Source organism: Gossypium hirsutum, chromosome A09 (genome assembly GCF_007990345.1).
Source record: "Gossypium hirsutum isolate 1008001.06 chromosome A09, Gossypium_hirsutum_v2.1, whole genome shotgun sequence".
NCBI lineage: Eukaryota > Viridiplantae > Streptophyta > Magnoliopsida > Malvales > Malvaceae > Gossypium > Gossypium hirsutum.
Window position 1 is genome coordinate 46843498 of NC_053432.1, and position 25939 is coordinate 46869436.

At 34.4% G+C, this 25939-nt stretch overlaps 1 pseudogene; it reads right to left on the reverse strand.

Moving 5' to 3' along the window:
• LOC121205999 (ATP synthase subunit alpha, chloroplastic-like) overlaps positions 1-19898 on the reverse strand; it is a 37843-nt pseudogene extending 17945 nt beyond the window's left edge.
• Between the last annotated feature and the right edge of the window lie 6041 nt (positions 19899-25939).

Genomic DNA, 25939 nt, shown 5'->3' on the forward strand with positions numbered 1-25939 from the left:
TAAAATGCGAATGCATGCATGTTTTATAGAAATAGTCATGTTTTTGAATATTAGCAATACATATATCATGCATATAACTCGTATACCGATCATATCAACATATACCACCTTTCGAGTCTTAATTAAGAAAAATAGACCCTAATAAGGGTCTAATTACAAATTATAGATCAGATCAACCCTAAATGAAAATTCTTAAAAAAATAGGCCACACACCTGTGCGTCCCCCATGGTCTATTTGAATTGCCTGTGTGGTTGCACATGCTCGTGTGCACCCAACGATATAACACATGACAAGCCACATGGCCGAGTGATATACACATCTACCACACGGTCATGTGATGAATTGCAAATTTGAATTTGCTTGTATTTGTTTCCCAGATTTTCCAGATTTCTCATGGTGTTTTCGAGTTAGAAACACACACCTGGATATTTCCCAGTACAAAACCAACGTTGTATATACCCGAACCTAAAATTGACATTTAAAACATTCAATCAGTAAGAATTTTCCTGAAATTAAACTTTTATCACAACCACAAACTCCAACCATTAAACCTGAGCTCACCAATTAACTTCAAACCCAGTATAAATTACTTCCCCAAAACGAATCAGCAGCTTCCACTTCCACAGAAAGCTAACTTGCCGAAAGATTATTAGTCTCAAAATCCTCACTTAAATTCAAAACATTTCACAATTAATAAAACCCCATCACACAAAACAACAAAAAAGATCAAACAAATACCTATTTCATCCTCAAAACCTTCCATAACTTAATACAGAACACTTACGTGTATTGATCGAAAGATTATGGCATGGCGAAACTTAGAATAACAGGAGTGGAGGGGAGTAACAGGGTAAAATTAACAAGAAAAAGATATGGAAAGAATGAAGGGAAAATTGAAGCAAAAAGAACAACAAAAAGGGAAAGAGAAAGTAAAAAAGAAAAGCTTGAGGGGCAATATAGTAGTCAAAATTTTAGGAAAAAATAGTTTAGATAAATCCAATAATAAAATTTTAAAACAAAATAATTTACCTACTAATACAACTACCCATAAAATCAGAAACACACCTTTAGTAAGCCAATCCTATCCAAACTCGTCCATGCAAACAACACAACCAAACCAAAAGCAAAAATAATATCATTTACTCACGCAGGGATTTAAACACAAGACCAAAGGGCAAGGTGAAGCTGTACCAACAAACCAACATGCTCATTTTTGACACAAGTTGAACGAAAATAAAATTTAAGTCAAATGTGTAGAGATAAGGATATGAGCAAAAATAACAAAAATTTCCAAGAGTGAGATTTGAACCCATGACCTCCAACACACATCCAAAACATTAAATCACTGAACTAATTCATTTACTTAACAAAATTTAAAACTCAAATTTTTGGGGCATTACAATATATTTGTGCCAAGTTTCTATTCTAGGCTAAACCTTTATAACAAAACATATAATTGCTTGTACAAAATGAATATATATACATTTCAAGTTACCTGTGCGGGCTAAACTTTTAAAATGACATCAGGTTACTAGTCCAAGCTAAACCTGTGTTACATGTATCTTCGAGTTCGCAACAAATGCAGGATCTTGGTAACAACTGTCATGAATCCGTGCATGTGTTCACAAGACCCTATTGACATGTCAATAACATTCTAACCTTTATTAAGTTTTCCCTAGAATATTTAACACATGTATACATTTCTTTACAATTTAGTTCAACTCTCACCTTTATATCAATTTACCACCATCAACTCACAATCAAGAATACATACACAACCCAAATACATAACAATTTAAACACATTCCATATGAACTTACCTGGAAAAAACAACAAACAAGTTGAATCTTCAATGATTATTAGACAATTTTGGCTTTTCCTTGATTATCTCTAGTTTGATTCAATTCTTGATCTAAACAATTATTTTAGACAATTCATCATACCAAATATTTTTATATCATTCCATGATATGCATGAACCTATAATTTTTCTGAAACCCCTAAAGTTTTGCATTTTATTCAATTTAGTCTCTAAAATCAAAATAACAATAACTTTCAATTTTGAGCTTTGGTTTCAAAACTGATCTCAATTACATCCCTTAAGGACCTTATACCATCTATTATTAAAAAAATTTCACATCAAATTCACAATTTATTCACTTTAGCCCTTTTGAACAAAACTAACAATTAAATCTTACAATCTAGTCTTTTTTACATCGAAGCAATTTAATTAAGCTTAAGTAAGGTATAGGGACTAAATTAAAGTTTTTGAAAGTTTTCATTGTTGATTTCTTAAAGGAATTAGTCTTAAATCAAGCTCACATGACCTCAAAAACATCAAAATTATAAGAAAATGACTTAATTAAACTTACCAAAGAGTTGCCAAAAGTTCAAAGCTTCCACAAGTTTCTTTCTTTCAATTTAAGTGGGGAAGAAGAAGAAGGTAACATTTTTTCTTTTTTTCCCACTAGCTTAATATATATAGCCTAATTAAGCTTAATTAAGCGAAATCAATTAACTTAATCAAGTCTCGTTTACTTAATATAATAATTGTTTAATCTTAATGGAAAAGTGCATCATAATCCACTATCACATAACATAAATTGGTTTTATTTCCATTTCGGTCCTTTAGCTAATTGCAATTTAAGTCTTTAAGCCTTTGGCTAATTAAAAATTTATATAGCGATAAAATTTTACAATTTAGTCCATGTACCTTAATTAAGCAATTAATAGGAAAAATTGAAGGAAAAACTTTAATACTCTAACATAACAACTCAATAAATATCTAATTTAATATTTATGGACCTAGTTTATAGAAATGAGGTTCTGAAACCACCTTTTTGGTATCACCAAAATTCAAATTTTTACAATTTTTAAACCCTATTTTCGTAAATTAAGTCCTTAAACATTAAAAAATAAATATTTACGGAGGGAATAAAAGATCTAAAATATTGGTCATTAATTTTTCCTAATTAAAAGTTAATTTTAGGCTCAGGGTCTAAATTGTAAAAGTTCAATCGTTATAGAATTTTAACTGAAAAAAGGCTTGGGGACTTAAATTTCAATTAGACTAAGGTCTAAAATGGTAAATAGATCATTTTAAGTTATGGGATAGTGGGAGATGATGAAATATTCAATCAAAATATGATTAAAGATTAAATAATTTTAATTAAATCATGATTAGGTTGATTAAGCTAAATTAATTAAACCTTAATCGTGCTATATAAGTTAAGTTAGTGGATTGGTGTCATCTTCTTCAACTATTTTCTTCTTATTGTGGTCCCAAAGAAGGAGAAAACCTAAAGAAATTTCCTTACCATTTGGTAATTATTTGGTAAACAAAGTCTTCTTTTGTAATTTTTATAGATTTGAGGTCATAGGAGCTTGATTTAGCTAGCCCATGTTTCAAATTGTGAAACTGTTAAAGTTTTAGAAAATTACCATTGTTGATTCCTTGAAGAATCATGCTTCAAATTGATAGATTTTAAGCTTAGATTATGAAAATGACTAGATTGTAAAGTTATTTGGCTTTTTAGTTAACTTTGCTACATTACGGGCCAAATAGAATAAATGTGAAACGTGCCATGCAATTATGTTAGTAATAGAAAATATAAAGTCCCTAATGAGATTATATAAAATTGGATTTTAATTCGAAGTTAGGAATCGAATAAAATGTAAAATGTGAGGGAAATCAAAAATTGAATTCATATAGGTTCATGCATATCATAAAATTGTATGAGAATGTTTGGTACTGATTGGTGATATTAAACAATTGTATAGATTAAGACTTGGACCAAAGTGGAGCTAATAGGGAAAAAGCTAAAATTTTGCATTAGTCCTTTAAGTATCCACTCTTTTCAAATTTTGAATAGGTAAGTTCATATGGAACTTACTATCGTACTTTATTTTATGCGTTGTTTTATGATTGATTTCATATCAATGCAAGTTTGAACATAATTGGAACATTAGTGTGTAACACCCCTAACTCGTAACCCTCGCTGGAATAAGTTAAAAGGCATTACCGGACTCGTAATTCAGATCAAAACAATCAAATATCAATTATCACATCATTTCAATAAATACAAGTCATTCATATTCAATATGAACTTAAACCGAGCATATAAAGTCTAAACCATGCATTTAAGATCAAAATGATAACATATGAAAGTTTCCGGACTTAGAAAAATTCTCAACTATTCAAAGGTCACACGCCTGTGTGAACAGGCCGTGTGCCTCACACGGCATTAGACACGCCCGTGTGTCTGAGTTGTGGCGAAACAGTGCATACATACTGACTTGTCCACACGGCCACGAAACACGCCCGTGTGCCAGGCCGTGCGAAAATTAGGGAGGTTACTGACTTGGTCACACGGTCAACCACACGCTCGTGTGCTAGCCCATGTGCCACACACGACCAATAGACACGCCCGTGTGTCTAGGCTGTGTCAAAACTAGAGGGTATACTGACTTTAATTCGTAGGGTACCCCAGGGGACACACGGCCGTGTAACATGACTATGTGTCAAACGCGACTGAGACACACGCTTGTGTCTCTGCCCGTGTGGACAAAAATAGGCCATTTGAATAGCCAAATTTCCACCCTAATTTGGGTCAACCTATAATCACAAAACCAAGCATATTTGCATATCAATTTCAACCAATCTCAATACCAAAACTTGCCTTATTCATAACTTAACATAATCAACAAATGCCAATCTCAATTCATCAATCAATTCATACCAAAACTTAAAATAAAATCATACCTAAATATATAATCAATACATCATTCAATCAAATGCTCAAAACTTACCAAAACTTCTCAACATTGATAATTTCTTTTGGCCAACCAAAACATACCACAATTTCACATTAGCATCATATATCATATACCATTACGAAACTATAAGTTCAAACACAAACTAGCCATATCACATGGCTAAATATATACATCACAAAACATAATCCCACAACTTCTAGCCTATACATGCCATACTTTAATATATACATTTTCAAAAGTACCAAAATAAGGTTCGATAGTGTGGTGACGATCCTCGATGATCCCCGAGCTCACAGTAGCTTCGATATCTACAAAACAATGCAAACAGACACAAAGTAAGCTTTCAAAAGCTTAGTAAGCCATATACAAATAAACATATCATTCAAAGCAATTAAGTATCATCAAATCTCATATTCAAATACTTACCTTTCATTCTCAAATAGGTTATACAAAGTAAACATACCTGAATCTGGTATGATTTCACAAAGTTATTCATTTTCTCAGAATGCCCTTTTGAACCATTCGGAAACATAAGGATACGTGGATAGCTTGGAAAGTGTATACAATGCCAATGTCCCGAAAGTTGTCTTACATGTAATCAAACATCGATACCACTGTCCTAGATAGGGTCTTACACAAAATCAAATACGATGCCAACGTCCCAGACATGGTCTTACATGCAAAACAGAAGTCGATGCCAATGTCCCAGACGTGGTCTTACATGATAACACATATCAAAAATCCTATGTCATGACATATGTATCCTAACTATTCCTATGGTTCGTACGGGGCTTTTTAGACTTTGGAACTTTGTCGATACTTTCTCGAATGTCTTATTCTTTTCAACTCATATGTTCATTCATCATAGTTCAATGGAAAAAAGCATAAAAAAACCATTTCTAATACATTTATTTGTATATAGACTTACCTCGTACGAATTCAGATGAATGAAATCGGTTACTCGATAACTTTCGACTTTCCCTGATCTAACTTTGCATTATTTAATTCTTTATCTAAATAAATTCAAATTTAACTTATTCAATAAAAAATTCACTTAAAAATCCATAGATACATATTTAGGGCAATTTGCAAACTAGCCCTCACATTTTCACAATTTGACACTTTAGTCCGTAATTCACAAAATCACAAAATACACATAATTTGCATATACACATGCTTAGCCGAATTCTCCTAGCACTCATACAAGTCCATACATTTCATTTATTTCACATTTTAGTCCCTCAAAATAACATTTTTACTCATCAAAAATCCAAAGACAAAACATATAAACCCAACATTAAACTTTCATATTTCATCATATAACAACATAAAGCTCATGAATTCATTGATGGTACATTTCAAAATCATCATCAAAATAAGAAATTGAGGCATGGGTTTGATAATGCACGAAGCAACAATTACAAAAAATGTAGAAATTATCAAAAACCGAACAAAAACGAACCTTTACTCAAGCTAGATGTTGGCCGAATGCTTCAAACACATAAACCCTATACTTTCCTCTTCAATTTTGGAAAAGATGAAAGAAAATGACTTAATTTATGCTTTTGTTTTATTATAAAACATATTATTAACTAATTTCTAAATTTACCCTTTGTTATAAAAATTTTCATTCACCTAACACATGCCCTTTTATGTCATTTAATTCCTTCAATGGTAAAATAACCTCATAAGGACCTCATAATCATAAATCCAAATCAATTAAGCAGTTTTAAAAAATAGCATACAACTTTTACATTTTACGCGATTAGGTCCTTTTCAAAATTAAGCACACAAACATTCAAATTTTTATACAAGACTTTTATACATGCTCATTCACATATCATAAACATAGAAAATAATATTTAAAATATTTTTTGACTCGAATTTATGGGCCCAAAACCACTATTTCGACTAGGGTCGTTTGACATATATGGCTAGAATGTATTAAATTGAAATGTTATGTGATATTTGACTCTAGTGAAATAGTACGGAGTACACATGTGAAAGTCTGAATGTGTACAGAACATGTAATTGAAACATGCGATTATATACAGGATACAACATGAAATATAGATAATTCTAGGGATGATATTGAAAATGTGAAATTGATGCCTATGTGAACTTAGTAAAAGGTTAGGTAACGGTTGGCATGCCAATAAGGCCTTGTACACACTTGCATATTGAGTATAACTAATTTTAATGGGACACAAGTTTAGCTCGGGTGAGTAACCTGATACATATATATATATATTTAGCTCGGACGAGCAACTTGGCGTGGTGTAGTTTACCTATGAATCCTAGTCTGTTTTACTAGGGTTTCATCAGTTTGAAATGGTATAAATGGTTTTGGAAAATTGGAAATAAGATGAAATGTACTTGATATCCAATATGAATTGTTATTGAATGGATTGAATTGCAAATGATATATCCTTAAGATTGATTATAGCTAAAGTGCTTGAATTGAATCATGTAAATTGTTGATTGAAAATATCATTGTGGTAGATTATATGATAGTAATATGAATTGGCACGCTTAAGTTACTTGTAGTATTTGAGGATTAAGGATGTGACTATATGCTAATCTTGCAATATTTTGAATGTCATATTTTAGTTAAGGGCGATAGATCGTAGAAAGCTTCAACATAGTGCCCAACCTCTTAAACAGTTCCTGCCAGTAAGAAATGATGAAGATTTTGTCTCTTTTAGAGATAATTGATTTAGGGGCTCCATGAAGCTTATAAAATTTTTTTAGATACCCTTGAGCTATATTTAAAGTTTTATAAATGTAGGAAAAAGCTACAAAATGACTATATTTGGTCAACTAATCAACTACTAACAAATAGAGCCCTTAACTTTGGAAGTAGAAAGGCCCTCCAAAAAATCTATGTTGACTTCAACCCTAGCTCAATTAGTAATAGGTAAGGGTTGAAACAAGCCCAGTTTAGTAATATTATCACTTTTACATATTTGGTAGACCACATATTCCCTCTCCCATTGTTTAACATCATTTGAAAACCCTTTACAATAAAGCAAATTAGCCAAATGCCTCCTAGTGGCATGGACCCTAGAGTGTCCCCTTAGTACAGTGGTATGAAAGTATTTAAATATTTATTTTCTCAATTCTTCACTTGCCCCCACTACTATTTTCCCTTTCCTCCTAAGAAACCTACCATCACAAGAATACTTAAAAGTGCAAGGAAGCATTTTCGTAGACCTCAACATATACCTTATTCAATCTTGAATCATGTTTCCAAGACTCTTGGACATTGAAGAGCAAGTCAGACACCACATAAATGACACTCAACCATAATAGTTGGCTTGAATGATCCACTAGTCTTATTGAAAGAGCATTTGTCGCTACATTATAAGCCCCTTTCTATAGACAATCTCATAGTCATATCCCAACATCTTAGTTACCATTCTTTGTTGGAAATGGAGTGATTGCTTGATTCTTAAATAAGAGTCTTAAGCTTTGATGATTAATTTTGATTTTGAAATGCCTACCAATTAGATAGGGACTCCACTTCTAGATTGCCAAAACCACAACGAGCATCTCATTGTCATAGATTGATAGAGCCTAGTCTCTTGACCCTAAAGCTTTGTTAAGGAAAGATACAGGTTTCCTTATTTGATGCAACACATCTCCAACCCCATATCTACATGCATCTGTGTCAATGAAAAAGATAAATTGAAAATTAGGAAGGGAGAGCACATGATTAGTGCACACAACTTCCTTTAATTGTTGAAAGGCCAAAGTAGCATGATCACACCAATTCCATTCATTTTTCTTCAGCAAGTTAGACAATGGTGTAACAGTGGATCCATAATGCTTGAAAAATGCCTATAATACCCTAACAGTCCTAAAAAACCTCTTAACTCTTTAATAGATTGAGGCAAAGGCCATTAAACAACACAAGCCACCTTAGATCTTTCTATAGCTATTGTACCTTGGGAAATTATATTCCCCAAATATTCAATTTCAAAAACCACAAAGCTAGAGTTACTCATCTTTTCACAGAGCATGTTCTCCTTTAATATGAGCGAAATTTTCCTTAAATGCAACAAATGAGTAGTTGATCGCGATTTTCATGACAGGTAAGTTTTAAAAATCAACTTATTATACTTGATTCTCTAATGTCTTAAAGTTTAAACAATCAATGCATAAATGCCTATGTTTTAATTCAAGATATATCAATCAAAATCATAAATCAATCAAAATTTATCCTAAATATGATATGAGAGCTTTTCAAGAGAACAAGGCAGTCATTCAGGGATTTTTCTGATAATGAAATGAATACCCCCCACACTTAAGATGTACATTGACCTTAATGTACAACGATAGATATTTTGACAAATGTAAGTGTAAGTTCATAAGATAGGGAGAAAAGTGAAAATTCCTAAGTTAAAAATGGATGAAATTCCTGGATTAGCGAGAGTGAGTTGTTGGAAATAAAACTGGAGGACAAACATGATTCTGAAGGACAAAAGGAGAATTGGGGGACTAATTTGATAGTAATCATAAAGATAAGCCATGTTTAAAAACAAAAGAATCTTCAAAAATTAATAAAAGAAAAATAAAATAAGATAGATAATCTAATTTTTCAAGTGGCACGGTCGGTTCACACGCCGGTGTGGATCGTGTCCTGCCCGTGTTTGTCGCGAAGTGAGATGTTGTCACACAGCCTTCAGGCACGCTCGTGTGTCTTGGCCATGTGGCTACATGATCATGTTACACGACCGTGTGTGATGTGGTTCACTTCTCCCACGGTTGTGTAGCTCTGCGCACGCCCGTGTTATTTTGACAGTGTTGTCCACGGGTGCTAGACACGGGCGTGTCGCACGCCCGTGTTCATTTGGCAGATTTGACCAGGCCAGGTCGCACGTTTGTGGCCACTTATCGTTTCTCGTGTTGGGAAAGATAACTTTTACCCTATTTTCACATGGCCGTATCGCATGGTCGTGTTTTCGTCCATGGTTGTCACATGGCCTGAAGCACTGTCGTGTGATCGGCCGTGTGGAGTTGGGAACCGGTGCTTCAAAGACTCTGTTAGTGACTTAGATGTTTAAAAATTGAAATTTAAATAATTTAAAACCATTAGTACTCAGGTTGCCTCCCAAGAAGCACTTGTTTATAGTCTAAGCTCGACTGTTACCTTGTTGGTTTATTCAGGACGGTTTGTGGAGTTGTAGCTCCTCTCCATTGTCTTTAAAATTCTCACCATTATAAAGTTTGAGATGATGTCCATTTACTTTGAAAGTACCGTGCGATGGGTGACTTACCTCTATTGTGCCATATGGAAGAACAAATTGAATTATTAAAGGTCCTGACCATCGTGATTTAAGTTTCCCAGGAAACAATTTGAGTCTTGAGTTGTATAGTAGGACAAAACCTCCAACTTCAAATTGTTTCCGTTGTTTTAAACGAGTGTCATGGTGCCGCTTTATTGCTTCCTTGTATAGGCGTGAGTTTTCGTATGCATTGGCTCGCCACTCATCAAGTTCATTTAGCTACATCAACTTGTTTTTTCCTGCTAGTTTGGGATCAAGGTTTAGAAATTTAATAGCCCAAAAAGCTTTATGCTCTAGTTCGAATGGTAGATGACAACTTTTTTCCATAAACAAGTCTGTAAGGTGATGTCTCTATGGGGGTCTTAAAAGTAGTTCTGTAAGCCCATAAGGTATCATCTACTTTCATTGTCCAATCTTTTCTGTTTGATTCTACTGTTTTTTCAAGGATTTCTTTGATTTCTCGGTTTGCCACTTCAACTTGTCCATTAGTTTGAGGATGGTATGGGGTGGCTGTTCTATGATGAACTCCATATTTCTTAAGAGTTTTTTCAAATTGGGTATTACAAAAATGAGTGCCCCTGTCACTGATAATTGCTTTAGGTGTTTCGAATCTCGAGAAGAGTTTCTTAAGGAAACGTACTACCACTCTAGCATCATTAGCAGGTAGAGCTTGGTCTTCCACCCATTTGGACATATAATCAACTGCTACTAAGATGTATTTATTCCCAAATGAACTGGGGAATGGACCCATGAAATCGATACCCCAAACGTCAAATATTTCACATGAAAGCATATAGTTTTGAGGCATTTCATCACGTTTAGATATGTTACCTGTCCGTTGGCATTTGTCACATGAAGTAACGTACCTGTTAGCGTCTTTGAATAATGAGGGCCAATAAAAACCTGATTCAAGTATTTTATGTGCGGTCTTAGTTCCACTATAGTATCCTCTAGTTGGCCCTGAGTGGAAATGTTCCAATATTTTTGATGTTTTTGATCTTGTAACGCATCTTCTAATGACTAATCTGCACATATGTGAAAAAGAAAGGGGTCGTCCCCAAAATAGTTTTTCACATCATTAAAGAATCGCTTCTTTTGCTGGTGTGTTAACCCTTTTGGGATAATGTTAACGGCTAAAAAATTCGCGATGTCTGCAAACCAAGGTAACTCAGAGTTAGATATAGCAAAAAAGTGTTCTTCAGGAAACGAATCATTTATTTCAATTCATCTAGTTCTTTGGTATTAGAGTTCTTAAGCCTAGACAGATAATCAGCCGCGAGATTTTTAGCTCCTTTCTTATCCTGAATTTCCAAGTCAAATTCCTGCAATAGGAGAATCCATCGAATGAGTTGAGGTTTTGCATCAGTTTTAGTTAAAAGGTAGCGAAGGGTGGAATGGTCAGTGTAAACAAAACTTTAGACAATATGAGATATGATCGAAATTTATTAAATGCAAAAACCACAACTAGCAATACTTTTTTCGTAGTAGTATAATTCTCTTGCGCAGCTATCAAAGTTTTGCTAGCATAATAGATAGGTTGAAAATGCTTGTCTCTCAACTGTCCCAATACTGCACCTACTGCAAAATCACTCACATCACACATTAATTCAAATGGTAAGTTCCAATCAGGTGTAATTATGATTGGAGAATTAATTAATTTATCCTTTAAAGTATTAAATGCTTTTAAACACTCCTGATTGAAATTAAAAGGTATATCTTTTTCTAGCAATTTAGTCAAAGGCTTAGCTATTTTAGAAAAATCCTTAATAAATCTTCTATAAAACCAGCATGTCCTAAAAAGCTTCTAATAGCCTTAACCGAACTAGGAGGGGATAATTTTTCAATTGTTTCTATTTTAGATTTGTCCACTTCAATCCCTTTACTAGAAATTTTATGCCCTAATACAATACCTTCTTGAACCATGAAGTGACATTTCTCCCAATTAAGCACAAGGTTTGTTTCCTCACATCTTATTAGAACTCGTTTTAAAATTTTAAGGCAGAGATGGAAAGAGTTATCGAATACCAAGAAATCATCCATAAATACTTCCATGATATCTTTCACGAGTTAGTCAAAGATGGCCATCATACAACACTGAAAAGTGGCAGGAGCATTACATAATCCAAAAGGCATTCTATGATAAGCGAACGTACCACATGGGTATGTGAATTTTGTCTTTTCTTAATCTTCAGGAGCTATTGGGATTTGGAAGTAGCCAGAGAGTCTGTCTAAAAAGCAGTAGTACATGTGCCCGAATAATCTTTCCAACATTTGGTCAATGAATGGAAAGGGGAAGTGATCTTTTCTTGTGGCATCATTCAGTTTCCTGTAGTCAATGCAAACTCTCCATCCTGTGACTGTCCTTGTTGGGATTAATTCATTCTTCTTGTTGGTTAAAACCATCATGCCTCCTTTGTTAGGGACAACCTGCACTAGACTTACCCAAGAACTGTTAGAAATAGGATAAATAATTCCAGCATCTAGAAGTTTAATTACCTCGGCTTTCACAACTTCCTTCATGTTGGGGTTCAGTCGTCTTTGAGATTGCACACACGGTTTGTATTCATCTTCCATCAAAATTTTGTGGGTGCAAAAAGAATGGCTGATTCCTTTAATGTCAGAAATTTTCCAAGCTATGGCCTTTTTTATGTTTTTTAATACTTGGATTAATTCCTCTTTCTCCTTGGGTTGCAAGTTAGAAGCAATAATAACTGGTAATATAGAATTATTTCCAAGGAATACGTATTCCAAGTGGTTTGGTAATTGTTTAAATTCCATTTGGGAGGCTCTTCAATCTAGGGTTTTTGTTTAAGTTCATCGTTTATCTTAATGCCCTCATATTCTACTTGTCCTGAAGAATGCACATTAGGTTCATCATCTGCCTCCTTTTCTTGAGCTAGATACAGTTCCGTCGTGTCCTTCTGTATAATTTCCCGAAAAGAATCTTGAATAGTATGATCAATAGAGTCAATAAAATAACATGAATCATCCTGTTCCCTAGAAAACCTCATAGCATCATAAATTTTAAAGATAATCTCCTCGTCACCTACTTTAAGTACCAATTTACTATCACCCACATCGATTATAGCCCTATCAGTGGCTAAAAATGAGCGCCCTAAAATTAAGGGCAATTCCACATCTTCGACCTTGTCAAGCACAACAAAGTCAACAGGAAATATGAATTTATCTATTTTCACAAGTACATTTTCTATAATACCCCTACGATATTTAACAGATATATCGGCTAATTGAATACTCATCCTAGTGGGTTTAGGTTCCCTAAGACCAAGTTGTTTGAACATTTTATATGGCAACAAATTAATGCTAGTGCCTAAATCAGCTAGTGCTTTCTCAACATTCAGACTACCAATTAAGCAAGGGGTAGTAAAACTTCCTGAATCTTTCAGTTTGGTTGGCCATTTGTTTTGGAGTATGGCTGAGCACTCCTCGTTGAGTTCTACTGTAGATAATTCCTCGAACTTTCTTTTATTTTTTAGAAGCTCCTTCAAAAATTTTGCGTATGTAGGCATTTGCGAGATGCCCTCAACAAAAGGTAAGTTTATATGTAATTACTTAAAAGGTTCAAGAAACTTACCAAATTGTGTATCAATGCGGTCTTTTTTCAATTTTGGTGGGTATGGAACTGGTGGTTTATATTCTTTCGGCACTGGTTTGTCACTATTTTCGGGTTTTTCTTCCCCTCTTTCGCTTATCACGGCTTCTTTTGTTATCTTCTTTTCAGATTCCATTAACACTTCCTCACTCCTTAGTGTAACTGCTTTTACATGCTATTTTGATTTGGTGTTACTAGGTAAACTTCCTAGTGGTCTTTCCGAAATTAGTTTGGACAGCTGGCCTATCTAAGTTTCGAGCCCTTGGATCAACGCTTGTTGATTTTTAAGTGCTGTCTCGGTGTTTTGAAAACGGGTTTCTAACACCGAGATAAATTTAGACAGTATCTCTTTAAGGTTCGGTTTCTTTTCCTATTGATAGGGTGGTTGTTGAAAACCCAGAGGATGTTGTGGCCTTTGATTTTCTTGACCACCCCATGAGAAATTGGGATGGTTCCTCCAACCTGCATTATAAGTGTTACTATATGGGTTATTTTGGGATCTAAAGTTATTGTTACCCATATATTGGACTTGTTCCTCCTCGATGCTAGGGTTGAAGGGTTGATACTCTGTGCATGCTCCTCCTCCATTCGTCTCGCACCTCATTACTGGATGTACCTGAGTAGAACCAGGTAAACCATCAATCTTTTTATTTAGAAGTTCTACCTGGTTTGATAGCATAGTAATTGAATCGACGTTATAAACACCTGCTGTTTTAGTTGGTTTAGTCCTCATGACTTGCCACTGATAGTTATTCAGTGACATCTCTTCAAGAAATTCGTAAGCCTCTTCAGGTGTTTTGTTGTTGATGGTTCCCCCGGCTGCTGCATCAATCATTGGCCTTGTCGAGGGGTTCACACCATTGTAGAATGTTTGAACTTGCAACCATAGAGGTAATCCATGGTGAGGACACCTTCGCAGTAGGTTCTTATATCTCTTCCATGCATCGTAAAGAGTTTCTAAGTCTATCTGCACAAACGAAGAGATATCATTAAGCAATTTGGCTGTTTTAGCCGGCGGGAAATTTTTTGATAGAAATTTTTCGGTCATTTGTTCCCAAGTAGTAATTAACCCTCGTGGTAATAAGTTCAACCACTATTTAGCTTTGTTCCTCAATGAAAATGGGAATAACCGAAGACGAATGGCATCGTCAGAAACACCATTAATTTTAAATGTATCGTAGAATTCCAGGAAATTTGCCAAGTGAATGTTTGGATCCTCATCCTGCAAACCATAGAACTGAACAAATTGTTGTATCATTTGAATAGTGTTACGTTTTAGTTCAAAATTATTTGCAGCAATAGCAGGCCTAACTATACTTGACTCAATTTCCATTAAAGTAGGTTTAGCATAATCATACATAGTACGAGGAGCAGGATTTTGATTTGCTAGTTCAACGGGTATCGTAGGAGGTAGCTGATTGTCTTGGTTTTCAGCCATCTCCTTGGTTGGGGTTTGAATATTGTCCTCTTGCTCGTTCTCTGTGTATCTTAAACTTCGCCTTATTTCTCTTTGGTTTCTGCGAGTTGTGCGATCGATTTCTTCGTCAAAAAGTAGTGGTCCTGATGGGTTTCTTCTAGTCATAAACTATAAAAACCTGCCAAGATAAAGAAAAACTAAATTAAGAAATAAAAATAAAATAGAACTAACTTGCAAGAAAAATAAATCGCTAAAGTAATAAAAATTGAGTGTTCCTAATATCTTAGTTCCCTGGTAGCGATACCAAAAACTTGATCACGATTTTCGTGACAGGTAAGTTTTATTTCTTTATAATTAATCGTTCTTGAAACTAACTATTATCACGATGTAGGCAAGTGTACCTATCGAACAGTAGTATAGTTTTAGCAAGACCGGATTGTCGAACCCAAAGAAACTAAAAGTACTAGTAATGGCTGTCTTTTTATTATCTAGCCTAAGAATAAGGGGGTTTTGTTTTAACTAACTAATTATCTAAACTAACAATTCAAAGAAAATAGAATTGGGGCATTACTTTTGGAAAAATGATTGAATTAAGACAATACCTAAGGAAGAATCCACTTAGACTTCACTTGTTATTCTGACTCCGAATCGGACGATTTATTCATTTAACTTGTTCCGTAGATATCCCTAAGTTATGTTATTATCCCTATTCAAGACTAATAACATCTAATCCCTAGATTGAATAATTGAGACTTTTCTCTAATTAACACCCTAGGGTTGCATTAACTCGATCTATGGATCCCCTTATTAGGTTTCACCTTAATCTGGCAAAATCTTGTCACCCTATCTCTAGGTGCGCAATCAACTCCGCTTAATTATGACAAATGTACTCTTAGACAGGGTCTATTCCTCCTCTGAATAAGAGCTTATCTTGAATCAGTATCCTGGGATATCAAAATAAGAATTAAGAACACATAATTAAGAACAAGTTAAATATTTATCGTACAATTTAGAAAATAATAACAAGATTCGTCTTAGGTTTCATTCCTCTTAGGTATTTAGGGGATTTAGTTCATAACTAAAAAGGAAAACATCTCAGAAGAATAATGAATACAAAACATAAAGAAAACCCAAAACTCCTGAAGGGAAATTGAGGGGAGATCTTTAGTCTTGATGGTGAATCCGGCTTATGAGATGGATCAATCGGCTTCCTTTAAGCAGTTCCCTGCCTCCTTTTCTCTGCGTCCTCTTTCCTCTTCCTTTAGGGTGTATTTATAGGCTTTAGAATGCCTAAAAGCCCTCAAAATTAGCCTTTTTCTAAATTGGACTCAACTTGGGCTCGGCAGGGACACGCCCGTGTGCGATTACTTCAGGCCGTGCTCGAGCCTGTTAAAATGGCACGGGCGTGTGTTCTACTCGTGTCAGTCATGCTTCGATTCTGTCAAATTGACACGGCCGTATTGTCTGCTCGTGTGAGGAAGCCCAGGTCGTGTTGATTTCGTACATTAGCCTATTTTCTCTGTTTTTGGCCCATTTCTCATTCCTTTCACTCTCCTATGCTCACCTAAGTATAAAACATGAAATTAAGGCATTAGGAGCATCAAATTCACCAATTCTAAGGAAAAATCATCCATAAAATGTGTTAAGCATGGGGTAAAAATATGTATAAATTACAGTTTATCAGTAGTCCAAGTGGAAAAATAAACCAAGATATCATCAAAAGACACAAGTACTGACCTTTTCAACATGAGTTTGAAAATCGTATTCATAAGGGCTTGGAAGCTAGAGGGTGCATTAGTGAGGCTGAAGGGTAGGTGGTTGCCTCTCGCCTACTCTCGTGAACGGGGGAGATAAATCAATAATAAAACAACAATCAATCAAATAATAAGTACGGTGTCTGCAAGTGTGACAAATAAGTTGTAATATTTGTAGTGTTGCAATGAAACATCGAAGTATTCCAAGGATCGAACCTAAGAAAGTCACCAATTTTGTGAATTGTTTTCAAAAGTGCATTCAATGAAGGAGTCTACCTAGCTACTCACTAATTGCTATAGTATGGAAATACATAATTTGAGGTTAAATTAAACTAATTAATAACCTAAAACAGAAAATGATTAAATTATAAATAAAGCAAAATATAAAACTACCAAATAAGATAATAAACAACGGTTGGTTGATTTCCATATTGTTAATTAAACCTTGAATTAGGGATCTAATTGCTAACACTTCTAAATTGATTTAATTTTACCTCTCGGTCTCAAATTTACCAAATTAGACAAATTGGCCCAATTTACCTCTCGATCTCACTGGCTAATCTGGGACAAATGAGTTGGTGCCCAATAAGATTACCTCTTGATCTCACTTCTCTTGATTTTCCCTTAGGGTTGTCAATCTTAAGTTTTTAAGTCTATTTGATTTAATCCTTCTACCAAAGACTAACTAAACATTAATTAAACCTTGAATTAGGGATCTAAATTACTAACACTCCTAAATTAATTTAATTTTACCTCTTGGTCATAACTTTACCAAATTAGACAAATTAGTCCAATTTATCTCTCGATCTCACAGCCTAACTTGGGACAAATGAATTGGTGCCCAATAAGATTACATCTCGATCTCACTTATCTTGATTTTCCCTTAAGGTTGTCAATTTTAAGTTTTTAAGTCTATTCGATTTAATCCTTCTACCAAAGGCTAACTAAACATCACTTCCATTAACCAACCACCAAAGATTTAGTTGCTCCTACTCATACTTAAGCAAACAAGAACACAATAATAACATAAAAATGTATAAAGGGTAAATGTAAGAGAAATGAGAAAAGCTAGGGTTTTTCTTAAACAAACTTGAAGATAAATAAAATGGCAACAAAAGAAATGTAAAAGAACACTTAAAATCATATTTTTAATGATGAAAAGGAAACTGAGTTGCATTAATAGTAATGATTAAACTGAAATTATAAGGAGTTTAAGGTACTAAACAAGTAAATAAAAACTAGCTACATTAATAACTAACTACTAGCTACCACTAAAACTTGAAAAATAAACTATGCCATAAAAGGATAAAGAAGAAAACTCTAACCCTAAACTAAAAAGATGCAAGAAAAACCTAATCTAAAGCTTTCTAACCTAAAACTAAAAGGCTCTCCCTTTTCTTCAACCAATTTTTGGCTTTTTAAAGTTGATTACAACCCAATTTTTAGTGATAAAAATGCCCTTGGGTGTCTAACTTTGATTGGAGCTTCAGTTGGACAAGAACTATCACCAATGTGATTTTTTGTCCCCTCACGACAGTGGTATCACAATACCCAGGGTTGGATATCGCGATATCATCAATAGTCTCAAAATGAGGGTCTTCCTTAGGATTTAGGTATCGTAATACCCAAGGAAGATATCATGATACCGCTGTAGAAGGTCTTCATTTTAGACTTGTTGGAGGTATTGCGATGCCCATACTTTGATGTCACGATACCCTTTTTCCTTGGTGATTTTTTACATAATCTTGGGCCATCGTCAAGTTCCTACAACACTCAATCGATTGTTAGGGTCCAAGTCACACATCTGGCCAACTTGGGTCTCAAAATGGGTAAAAAAATAATATTTCATTTATTAAAGCCAAAAACATAAACTAAATAAAAACATGACAAAAACATACAAATTGCTCAAAAACAAGCTCATTAAATGTAATGGGAAGCCTAAATTGACATATCAAATTAGGACAAATCAATAGGATTAAAAATTCATTATGGCCCTCACGAGCCCTGAATGCAATATTGTGTATGTTAGGCTCCCACATTTTGATATCATGATAGGTTGATCTCAAGTTTAACTTAGAGAGATAAGTTACTTTTCCAAGTTCATCCAACAATTCTTCAATAATTGGGATTAGGGAACTTGAGAATTAACTGATAGAGTTGTTTGTAATCTATGTAGAGTCTCCAAGAGCCATCTTTTTTTTTAATCATCACGATAGGGGAAAGAAATAAACTGTTAGTCCCTAATAATGCCAAATTGTAACCTGTAGGGTCTGACTTTCACTACTTGGCTTTCATCTTTCAAAGGTATCTTATGGTCTTCCAATCTGGAAGGAGAAAATCTAATTGGTTCTTGGAACACATCTGCAAATTCCTCAAGCAATTTCTTCGTATCAGGTTGAAACTGAGAATCTCAAACAGACAACTTAGTTTGCTTCTTGGTTTTCATCACCAAAGTATAGGGACCCAGAGATTTACCATAATTGAATAGCTCTAAGAGAAATCCCTTGAAGAGCATAAGTGGTTCCTTGATGTTGGAACTACATAGTCAAGGTAGAAATTTCCAAATAATTGGATCCCTAAAACAACATCACATTCTTTCAAGGGAAAAAACCATGAAATGTGTTAGGAATTAAGTGACTTGAGTTTCCTAATAGATGTCTTTGCACATACAACTGGGTAAAGACACATCCTCAATTTGCTACAGTTACCTTGAATATGTATTTTTTCCAAATTTGGAGGTCTAAACTTCTAACCAATTAACCATTAATGAAGTTATGAGTGCTTTCTGAATCCACTAAAACCATTGCCAACCTGTTTCCAAACTTTGATGCAAGCCTCATTGTATCATTCCCTTGAGAACCTTGCATAGCATGCAAAGAATGAACATGTGAATCTGCTAGCATAGGGTCATGGTAAGCCTCCTCCAAATGTTCATTACAATCTTGAAATTCTTCATTATCCCCTTCAAATGTTGTGTCATGTAGAATTTGATATAGTTCAGACTTGGTACATTTATGGCCAAGAGTAAACTTAGCCCTAACCAAAAACATAATCCCTTCTTCCTTCTCTCGTCAATGTTAGTAGAAGAGGATAGTTCAGCAGTTGCCTTGGCACTACTCAGATTAGATCAAGGAACAATCTAATTTTGACTAACTTTGGAAAGCATATAAGACTTTAAAGTAGCCATAGGATTTGGAAATAAATTAGAAGTCCTATTAGAAAGAATAGACCTGATCGCCTCCGAACGTACTTATGTTTAGACTATATATGGGTCAGGCTGTAATATAGTTTTTTACAACTAAGTATGTGAGTACTTTAAGGATCACACCCAAGGGAGGTGAGTACTAAATTAATAGTAACCTAAACGTTGATATATCTAATTAATAATTTAATCAAATTATAGTACGATAAAATAATAAGTAAAAAAATTATAAGAAAATAAATAAATTGCATAAAATAATAACGGAGAACTAATATGTTGACTCTGTGACACCCCTAATGTGACCCTAGTCGGAAAGTGGTTTCGGGACCACAAAACCGAGTCATAAAAATAATTAACCGTCATACTTGATGCTTATTATATGTATATATGCATGTGTGAAAATTTCATGTTTGAATTTTGTTAATTGAAAGTGAATTTTAGTAATAGGACTTATGTGTGACACTTTGAAATGTGATGGGTTAATCTATAAGGATCTATTAGTGCATGTTATGAAAATAATGGGTTTGCATGTCAAATTTCCACCTATGACAAGTAGTGGCCGGCCATGCTATGGGATGAAATGTATTATAAACATTTTATGTTAGTGTTTTATGTTAGAAATAATAAAATAAAGAACATGGGTAATAAAATAATAGTGGTTAGTAGGGGAGAAACAAAAAAATTAGCTAGGTTGCTCCTCCATTGCCGTGACTTGAGGGAGGAAGAAGAAAGTTTGGTTGCTTTAATTTTCGGCTTAGAAGATGGCTAGAAGGAGGAAAAACTATGATTTTAGCTAGTTAGGTAGCTGAAATTTCAAGTAACTCGGTAATCCATCGAAGAAGAGGAAGAGGGCTGCAACAAAAAGAAAAATGGAGACAGTTTGCATGTTGAAGGAAACTAAGGATTTAGCTTGTTTAAGAGTTGTATCCTAAGTTGGTAAGTTTTCTAAGCTCCCCTCTATCTTTAACTTTGTTGTAAAGAAAAATGATGATGGATTGTGGTTGGAAGGCATGGATGCGGGTGGTAGAAAAGAAAAGCTCTTTGATTAGTTGTAAAAATTACTACTGTCCAATTTTGTGCCTTCGTTATGCTGTCCAAAATTTGAACAAATTAATGGTTCTATTTTCATGCCGATTAGGGGTTGATAAATTGAGTCTAATAGCTAAAATATTATGTTATTCTTACTAAGTTTCAGTTGTTAGTAGTGACGTAACAATGTGACAATTAAATGCATAAATGATTGCTGGAAACTCCAGCTTGAAAACAAATTGTTCCAGTATGTAAATGCTGATTTGAATGTGCTGTAATATGTGGAGGAATTGGTCTGCTGCATGTTTGAAATAAAAGAAAACAATGGTTGTTAAATAATGCTTGCTGTCCAGATTGAAATTATGCTAGAAGGTTGAACAATTGTTGTTCAAATGGAATTTTGGAGTGTTTAATGGACTCCATGTTGCTAAAATTTACATGAATAGAAATTTCTAAGCTTAAATTGTAAGAATTTGAGTTGTGTAGTTTAAATTGTCAAAGATGCATTTGGCAATTGATTATAATTTGTTAAAGGGTGTAAAGTATTGATAGTTCTAAATGGTACATAGTTAAATGAAGATGGAAGCTTGATAAACTTTTATTTAGAATGTGAATTAGATATAAATTAAATAAGCATGAAATCGAATCATGGCATGTTTTATTAAATATGATACATATTGAAATCTATTGTTTTAGATGTAGATTAAATGATATGTGATTGCCAAATGTGATTGTTAAGTGAATAATATTAGTTAAGTACTTAAGCAAATCTATTGTTTTACTTAAGCTTAAGAGCAAAGAGGATCAAAGTCGGATAGGGGAAAAGAGAAAGTAAACGAATAGCCGTGGATATCTAGTCGTCGACCACTTCTGAGGTAAGTTTTAAGTGATTAAACGTTGAGTAAATTCAATTATAATAGGACATGATGAGTTGATTTAATAAGATATGATGTGGCCATGATATGTTCTAAGTTCAAATGGTAAGTTCTTAAGTGTTTGAGCTTGGGAATTTAAGGGTAATTTGAAATAGTCTGCTTAGGACAGCAGCAGTAACGTGACTTTAGAAAATCACCATAAATTTATGGATTTGAATTAGAGGCTGAATGAGACATGAAATTAAAGCTTAATGAGTCTAGTTTCTTATAAAATAAACCGTGTAAGCAAAGGAATTTCCGATAATGAGATACTTAAAGTTGTGTGAGACAGCGCAGAATGACACTGTAATCCTCTGTTCTGTTTTTAGAAAATCATTATAAATTGTACAAAAATGGTTATAAGATAAAATTTATATGCTTAGACTCCTTAATGAGTCTAGTTTCAAATGAAATCAAATACAACACATTTTGAATTCAGTAAAATGAGAAATTTGATTCGTAGTGAAGAGTGGTCAGATTAGTCAAACAGTGAAACAGGGGAAACTTTAAGAAAAATCTGGTATTGATTGGCCAAACCTAAAATTCTGGAAATTTTATGGATGGAAGATATACGAGTCTATATTCATGAAAAATTAACGGAAAGTGATTTGGAGTTTTGTAGCTCCAGTTATAAATAATTTAGTGACTATTGCTCAGGAAAAACAGCTTGTGCTGAATTTGAGATTATGTTGTGAACCTTGATAAACTTATTTTAGTTGCTCATAAGCTATTGATTAAACCCATACTTGAATTATAAATCGTGATATTGTAAGTTTATGAGTATTCGAATATGAAATGATAGTAAGGCCTAATGGCCGATGTGATGAATGTGAAAGTGTATATATGTGATAAGGCCTAATGGCCGATGTGATGAATGTGAAAGTGTATATGTGTGATAAGGCCTAATAGCCGATGTGATGAATGTGAAAGTGTATATGTGTGATAAGGCCTAATGGCCGATGTGATGAATGTGAAAGTGTATATATGTAATAAGGCCTAATGGCCGATGTGATGAATGTGAAAGTGTATATATGTGATAAGGCCTAATGGCCGATGTGTGAATGTGAAAGTGTATATATGTGACAGGGCCGAGTGGCCAACGTGATGGATGTGAAAGTGCATAAATGTGATAAGTCCCGAAGGGCATTTGTGTCAGTACTATATCCGGGTTAAAACCCCGCAGGCTTTATGCGAGAATATTATCACTGATCAATGTTCGTAAGCTTCGTGCTCGTACAATATCCGAGCTCTAAAGACCCGATGACTACGTGTGGGAATTTTGTCCGGGTAAGACCCGATAACTTCGTGTGGAGATTATGTCCGGGTAAGACTTCGTAATAAGAATTGCTTATAAATATATTCAATGCGAAAGGTTAAACAGGTATGTACTCCAAGTTTATATGTGAGCTTGATTTGCACTAAATCATAAGGTAGTTATGTGATGCATACGAGAGCAATCTATGAGACTATTCCTATGATTATGTGACATCAGATCAGTGTGAGAGGTGATGTGAAATCATACGATATATCTATGTCACATGAGCTCACTTTTATGTGAAAGTTTATCTGCCTATTGTATATGATGAGATGTGCATATTCGGTAAAGGGATGGTATGCCCGAAGGAAGAGTGAAATAAAAATACGAACAACTATGTTATAATTTGATTGTTATCTGTTGACACTGCTTAAAACTTACTAAGCATTGTAATGCTTACTCCGTTTACTCTGTTTCCTCTGTTTTATAGATCTCATTGCGAAGCTACAGGCTCGGGGATCGTCAGCAACTAGTCACACTATCACTATCCACTGTTTGGTACTGCTATGTTTTGGATTATCTTATGGCATGTATAAAATAGACTAGTGGCGGAAGAATATTTTGGTTAATGTATATAGCCATGCGAAAATGGCTTATATATGTTTGAGCATAATGTTATAATCATTTGGTATGGAATGGTTAATCACTATCATAATTTGTGCTATTTATGCAAAAAGGGCTAGTTGAATCATGGAAACTATGAAATAGGTAAAGTCTACCTTAAAGGCAGATGCTGGCAGCAGCAGTGATGTAGATTTGGGAAAATCACTAAAAATAGTAGGATTGGAATTAAATAATGAATAAATTATGTAAACGAACCTTGATGAATCTATTTTCATAGGAAAGTAACGAAACAATCATATGGACAGTATGTTAAGAGATATTCAGGTTCTCGTGAGACAGGGCCAGAACAGTTTCTGGATTCCCTGTTCTGACTTTGGAAATTCATTATAAATTAACCAGAGATAATTAGGAGTCATGCCATATATGTATAGATTCCTCTCTGAGTCTAGTTTCTATAGAAACAAACGGCATCAGTATTGAAGCTCTGTGCAGGGATATATCCAAGTTGTAATGGACAAAGGTCAGTGTAGTCGATCCCTGTAACATGGGAGACTTTGACTAATAAACTGTAATAATTGGCCTGACCAAAAATTCTAGAAAAAAATATGTAGATGGACATATGAGTCTAGTTTCAGGGAAAATTTACGGAACTGGATTTCGAGTTTCAGAACTCAGGATATGATTTTTAAAGCGACTAGTACACAGATTGGCAGCTTGTCTGGGAAATTTTTTTTTAAGTGGTTTGAAGTCTGTTAACACCTCGTGTTCGACTCCGGCGACGGCCTCGGGTTCGGGGTGTTACAGACTCAATCAAATCTAAGCATTGGAGACTAACTCACTTCGGTGGTCATAACTAATTCCTATATCAGGGTTTATTCAATCAACTAGTCGTTAACCTAGTAGGATCTCTCGATCATCTATTAAACTAGTGATTCAGCAAGAATTACTTATCTCTCAACCTCACAGTCTAGACCAAATTGAGGTAAGGGGTTCGTGGATACCAATTTTAGGTTAATTCCCACCTAGATGAATTCTTAGGGTTGTTAGGCCTAGGGTTTAAGTTCTTTCTATCCCAAACAGGTAATCTGCTAAAAAACCTTACATAGAAATTAATTAATCACATATCCACTCACTAATCCCCAAAAGGAGATTAGTTCCTCATAGATCTCGTAAACAATATAAACTTGATACAGAAAGTAAACATGAAGAACAAATCAAAAGTAAAAGTTTAAGAGAAATTTTGATTGTGTTAAATGATCGAAGCGCAGGAATCCACAAATTGTTGACTGAATCCACAGAGTGTTGGTTGAATCCACAAATCAGATTCCCTGAATAACATGGATGAAAACAAACTGAAAATAAATCTTAAGTCTAAAAGAAACTAAAAACTAAAAGGAAAATTCTAAATTACAGAAAAGATAGTTTCTTAGGTGTTTAATAAGCCTACTTATAATGCTACGGTTGGTTGTCGTCCTTAGCACTAGTTTGGCTGATGGTTCTCTGTTAATTTGCATTGTGTGCACCAAAACACCCTCAAATTGTTAATGTTTCACATATAGGGTCAATGTCGTGATATTCATTGTCTGTGTCACAACATGGAAAAAAATTTTCTTGGCTCAAGCTCCACTTTAGGGGTGTGTCGCTTCCCCCACTAACTCTGTTGCAACATCAAAGGCAGTATGGTTGATGGTCCTTCTGGTTACTATGTTGCAACGTTGACCTTTCATGTTGCAACATGACAACTAGTATCGAGTTCTTATGCCTTTAAATGGTGTCCTGCACACTCGTTAAACATGTTAGCCCTCCCTTAAGCCTCCTTCGGCCCCTAAGGTCATAAAATCAGCTCAATTTACACTTTTTATTAAATTAAAACTAAAATAGAAAAAACTAACTAAAAAATAATAGAATTTCTCATATTCAAGCTCCTTAAGTATGAAAACTAGTTTAATCTACTACAACGAATTACGGCAGATCAAAACCTAGGTGCAAAACTTTGCCTATGAGTACTAGCTAATACTTTCTACCTGTCTAGCTATCAAAAAGCCTTCAACCAATGTCTTTGGCTGA